This window comes from Plecotus auritus, assembly GCF_963455305.1.
Source record: "Plecotus auritus genome assembly, chromosome: 10".
NCBI lineage: Eukaryota > Metazoa > Chordata > Mammalia > Chiroptera > Vespertilionidae > Plecotus > Plecotus auritus.
The window spans coordinates 685,561-691,720 of record NC_137785.1 but is presented as its reverse complement, the minus strand read 5'-3'; positions in this window follow the sequence as shown (position 1 = coordinate 691,720).

Sequence of the window (6,160 nt, the reverse complement as noted above, 5' to 3'; positions counted from 1 at the left end):
AAGTGTGTCACTCATAACACGTTCGTTCCATGCAATTGTCTGACAGTAAAATACCTGAAGGAAATATTGATAAGATGCTGCTGTGAAGATCTGGGACACTGAGGATCACCATACAGGGAAGACCTCAAACAAAATATGAAACAAACATGGCAAGCACCACATGGAACAGAAGCTGGATAATCTGCTCATTCTTCTGCTAACAGTGTTCAGCAGGGCTTGTCTGCTGGTGACATGGGCCAGCTGTGCAGAAGGTTGCTTACATCTTATTCCACGTAAAATTCAAGAAATGAGAAGCTTGTGTTGGGACCTAGTGAAGCACGTGTGTTCACCTCATTACACATATGCAGGTCAATATTTGAGAATACTGCAGATAGAGCAGTTCAGAGGAACAGGTAATGGAGAAAGGGCAAAAAGGTGAAGGTAGCCAGAAACCGGGAAGGCACAGATTAGAACGTAAGTCAGCAAAGTGTCAAACATGGGAATGAAAAGGTAGAAATATGAGCAGTAGCCAGTGGCACCTCAACCTAAACTCTGTTGTACATGAGCAGGTTCCTGGTATGATCTAAACACCTCCCTTATGTCATACCTCCCTCGAGTTGCAACTCAAGTGGGCCAGGCAACCCTTTACATCATCCTGCATGTTCACCCTGTGAAAAAACATGGTTCTCCTTGCACCTTCTACGGTACAAGCACATAGCACACTAATATTCTGAGTATTAGTGAAGGACAATAGAGATGAGTAGCCAGCACTGGCCCAGAGCAAGACAGCATGCAATAGGATTCAGGGAACAGAATATTACAAACAATGGAAGGAGGTCTTTCAAGAACTGCCCATGGTTCATGCAAGTAGAGACCATAACCTGGCACAGTCAGTCACAAAGAGCCTGTAGCTGGAGGAATGGTGCAGAAGTGGAAGCCATGGATGTGGACATAGACACCCTCCCAGAGAGAGAAGTGCAGCTTGGGCCCATTATGCTGTTTGCAGAAATCCTGACCCCCAGACACTTCCTGTCCTATCTGAGGCTATGGGTGTGAGGGATATTCATGGAGTCCTTTGCTCTGGGCTCCCCACACACTGAGCACTCTCAGCCACAGCACATTTGACAGGATAATGGGATAAAACAGAAGAGCCCATGGTCTGGCTGAGGGAGAGAGGAAGCTGTTTTGATAATAAAGGGAGAGAGGGCATCACCTCAGGACACTGGGACAATGTGAAGGTCTTACCTGCAGATGAGACAAGTGCAAACACTTCCAGCATCACCTCGCAGTACAGAAGTCTCTGAGCCTCATCAAGGAGCCCCCACTCCTCCTGAGAGAAGGCGATGGCCACGTCCTCAAAGTTCATATCCTGTCATAAGGGGGACAGTTCAGTCCATGATCAGCTTCTCTGCTAGGATTTTATGTTCATCATCCTCCCCAACATCCACATCCATCTGCTCCCTCGACTCCCCACATCAGAATAATACCAGGACTTGGTCCATCAAAGTCACATTCTCCTTATATTCCTACTGATACTGTGTCTTCCCAGAACAATAGGGGTGGATGAGCATGTATATGATACCTGTGCTCTGGGACTCATATAGGCCACACTGCCCCTTTTCAATACAGTGAGTGTCATGAACATAGCGTAGGGAGAGATGGTGTCCATAATGAGAGTGTGAGTGATTTGACACTGTTCTTGTCAGACATTACCCTTGTTGTCCCCCGGATTCTCATTTCAAGACCCCAACAATTATGGCATCACTCTTCAATCTTTTGAATCCAATCCCAGGGTGGGGAGGCCATCACTTTGCACGACCTGCTGCACGTAATTCATTGAACCACACTTCCCACACTTCATTCCCAGAGGTAAAACAACAAGGTAACGCAAATATGCCGTGATGAATACAGTTTATTTCCTAATCATCTTCTTTTCCAAAATTCGCATTCACCAACTCTGTAATGTATTTCTCTCTTACGCTTCTCCCTTCTCTAAGCTAGTGGAGATTTGAAAGCCCAGATGACAATGATGTGTGCTATCTCATTCCTATTGATCACTGAACAGCCCTCAACAACCAAAGGCAGGTATGCACACAAGTTTCACCTAAGCTCTCAGCCAGGCATGTACCACCAGAACCCACCCTGTTTTCAGGAATTAACCTGAAATTCACCATATCATTATGCAGACAAATAGACCTAACATTCATTCCCTCTTATTTAAATGTTAGGGTCCAGCATGCATGAATGCACATGCCCTCTCCAAGGGCACATCACCCTTTCTCCACACCTCTCTCACACCTGCACTCCCACACCCACCGCCCCACAGTCATCTCCTTGACTTCCTACTCATTACTCAGCATGTGTGGTGTAGTGACTGCTTGGCAAATCCAAATAGCACTAAGTTCTACACCAACTCTGAGAGTCCACACTCATTGAGGCAGCCTTGAGTCCTGCTATGAAGGCCTCCCTCCCTGATTGTGTTTTCCTTCAACCTCAATTACTGAGAACCACATCAGATCTCAGATATCCAGAGTCCACCTCACCTGGTGCTGCACCTGATCTCCAATCACAGCCTTTAGCACTCAAGTCCCACCACCTAAGGTCCTCTCCCCCATGCCCAGTGAGTCACACAGATGACTATTCATGCCCCTAAGTAAATCAACTGGTCGGCAAACCCATTCGTCAACAGAGCCAAATATCAACAGGACAACGATTGAAATTTCTTTTGAGAGCCGAAAACTGACTTCTGCGAATGGGCCACGAAGTTTCAATCGCACTGTACCTGCGCACCCGCACGTGGTATTTTGTGGAAGAGCCACACTCAAGGGGCCAAAGAGCCGCATGTGGCTCTCGAGCCACAGTTTGCCGAACACTGAACTAGACTGACGACAACACCCCAGCTAAGGCTCACAACAGAATCCCGTTGTGTCTTTAACAAGTAAATATGGAACAGCTGCAGTCTCACCGTGCTTGAATTGCTCTTTGGTCTCTAATTTTAAAAAAAAAAGGCAGGGGGGGGGGGGCGGTGGCGGGAGGGAAGAACAAAAAGAAGACCTATAACTCCACCCTCGTCTCTCCACTCCCGGCTACCTTTTAAAGAAGCTTTCATTCTCAACTGCTCCTCAGAGTTCCAAACGCTCAGGAACTGGTCCCTGAAATATCGCAAACCCTTACAGGCAAAAAATAAAGGTTTTGTCATCTCCAATGAACATTACATTTCCTGCTATGAACATCTGTATCTCACCTGATGGTCCTTCCATACCTCCAGCTGCCAAATGCAACACTTCACATCATCCCTGATTCTTACCTCTCTCTCTACCTCCAAATTAGAAAATCCTGGTGGCATAACAATGATCCAGAATTCAACTGCTTATTTCACCTCCACAGCCCCCATCATGGGCCAGTTACCATCACACTCACCAAGACTATCATAGCAGCTTCTGTCCTAGTCTTTCTACTGACTCCATCCCATCTATATTGTTCTCCATGCTGCAGCCACAGGGAGTCTAAAGAGACCTGGGTCAGTCACCTGCCTCCATTGCTCCAAATCTCCCATTGCTCCCATCACCTGCAGAACAGACTCCCAAGTTGTCACAAAGCTCCTCTAAACCTGACTACTGTCCCATTGTTACCAGTTCCTCCTTTTTTAAGAAAACGGACACCTTTTGCCCTAACCGGTTTGGCTCAGTGGATAGAGCGTCGGCCTGCGGACTCAAGGGTCCCAGGTTCGATTCCGGTCAAGGGCATGTACCTTGGTTGCGGGCACATCCCCAGTAGGGGGCGTGCAGGAGGCAGCTAATGGTTGTTTCTCTCTCATCAATGTTTCTGGCTCTCTATCCCTCTCCCTTCCTCTCTGTAAAAAATCAATATATTAAAAAAAAAAAAAAAAAAAAAAGAAAGAAAGAAAGAAAATGGACACCTTCTCATTCCTGAATAATCTGTCTTCACTCTGAGCCTTTGCACACACAGGACCCAATGCCTGGAAAATCCTCTCACATCCCATTTCACTGTTGCCAATAACAGGGACCACTCACATGACACTAGACCTGGACTTAGAATTCTGGGCTTGGTGTCTCATCAAGGTCCACAGATAAAAAGGCTGCACCCTCCCAGGGAACCCCTATCTCAGAGGCCACAAGACTGTGAGGCCCTGAAACAAGTTCCACAAAACAGTCCCCTAAGCGGTTCTGCGTCTGCAGGAATCTGGGGAAAGAGGAAGGTCTGCTGAGTCTGGTCACCCCCAGGCCAGGTGATCTTGAGATGCCTGCATTTCCTCAGGGCCTCAGTCCTCAGTGCACACTCTTTCCAGTGACCTTATCATTTACAGGACTTCTTTCTGTCCCTAAGTGCTGTCCTCAATCTTCCAGTCTTTTTTTAAAAATTAATTTTATTTTTTTTTAATTGTTTGTAGTCATCTCTTCCAGTCTTCTCCTTCCTCTGAGCAGTTTTGGGAAAGGGTTAGAATCCTACCTCAATGTCTCTCTTTTGTTCGCAAGCACCAATGCTGGCACTCCCTGAAAATGAAAGAAAAACTCCTCACACAAAACTTTCCCTCATCATGCCCTGACTGGTTTGGCTCAGTGGATAGAGCGTCGGCCTGCGGAATGAAGGGTCCCAGGTTCGATTCCGGTCAGGGGCATGTACCCTAGTTGCGGGCACATCCCCAGTAGGAGGTGTGCAAGAGGCAGCTGATTTATGTTTCTCTCTCATCGATGTTTCTAACTCTCTATCCCTCTGCCTTCCTCTCTGTAAAAAATCAATAAAATATATTTAAAAAAAAAAACTTTCCCTCATCTTTTTTGTTGCCTTTAGACATAAAACAGACCTGGGTTTCCCAAATCCTCCCAGCTCAACCACACCACCACCTCCCTCCTGGCTGGCATTGCCGAATGTCACCCTTTCACCGTGTCACACCGTCAGTTACCCACCAGAGACTCACTGTTCTGTAAGCTGCGACCTGGGCTGCAGGACCTGACACTGGAAGGTACATGAGGTGAGCTGAGGGGAACTCTGTAAGCAGAGGAGTCTGGAAAGCAAGGAGGCTTCCATCCCACCTGCTGTGACTCAACAAGCCTCAGACACACCACTCAGAGCAGGGACACTGCCTCTGATGCCTCGCTGTGGTTTTAAGGCAGAGCGCCAGAGCCTCTGACTGTGGTAACAGAAGAAAGAGGTGGAAATGACCACCAGGAGAAAGATGGTGGACGTCACACCCAAACCAATGGGCACCTGGGTAATGTGCCTCTTCCGGGCCTTCACTGGGCTAAACTCAGCCATCATTGGGCCCATTGCCCTTTGGGTAACGTACTTTTCCGGCCCCCCAGGTGCCATTAGGATGCCAGTCACTGACTGTCCACTCAGTGTTGGTTTTGGGACGCTGAGTGGCGCTGGGAAATGACAACTTGAGGTTTTGGTGGCTGTTAATAGGCTTTTGTGGAGTGTTGTCTGCAACTGATCTCTTCTTTGGAAACATTATTTCAGATTCCCTGAATTCCAGAATGCTCCCTGAGGTGAAAAGTATTATTTCTTTTTTTTTATTATTGATTTTTTTACAGAGAGAAATGGACAGGGATAGAGAGTTAGAAACATCGATGAGAGAGAAACATCGATCAGCTGCCTCCTGCACACTCCCTACTGGGGATGTGCCCGCAACCAAGGTACATGCCCTTGACTGGAATCAAACATGGGACCCTTCAGTCTGCAGGCCGACGCTCTATCCACTGAGCCAAACCGGTTAGGGCGGAAAGTATTATTTCATTGATTCCTGAAGACTACAAATCTAAATGAATATATATAGTTATATATTTAAGATTTTTTTATTTGAATTTTAGAGAAATGAACTGAGATGGAGAAACACCCATCAGCTGCCTCCTGCAGCCCCCCACCCACCGCGAATACAACCAAGAGACCCGGTTTGTGCCCTGACCAGGAATTGAACTGGCGACCTTTCTGTGCATGGGAAGATGCTCAACCAACTGAGCCCCTCCAGCTGTCAGATTCTTTATATTTAACATAAAAATATCACATTATTAAGAGAGAAAGCAGGCTATGAGAATATACATAATCCCATCCTATTCGTTTCAAAGCAGTATCTGAAGGGTTACATAGGCCAACAAGTTGACATTTCCTACATTGTCTGGATGTCTGTGGCCAGTACCCATTGTGAAGCTAAGGAGCTAAC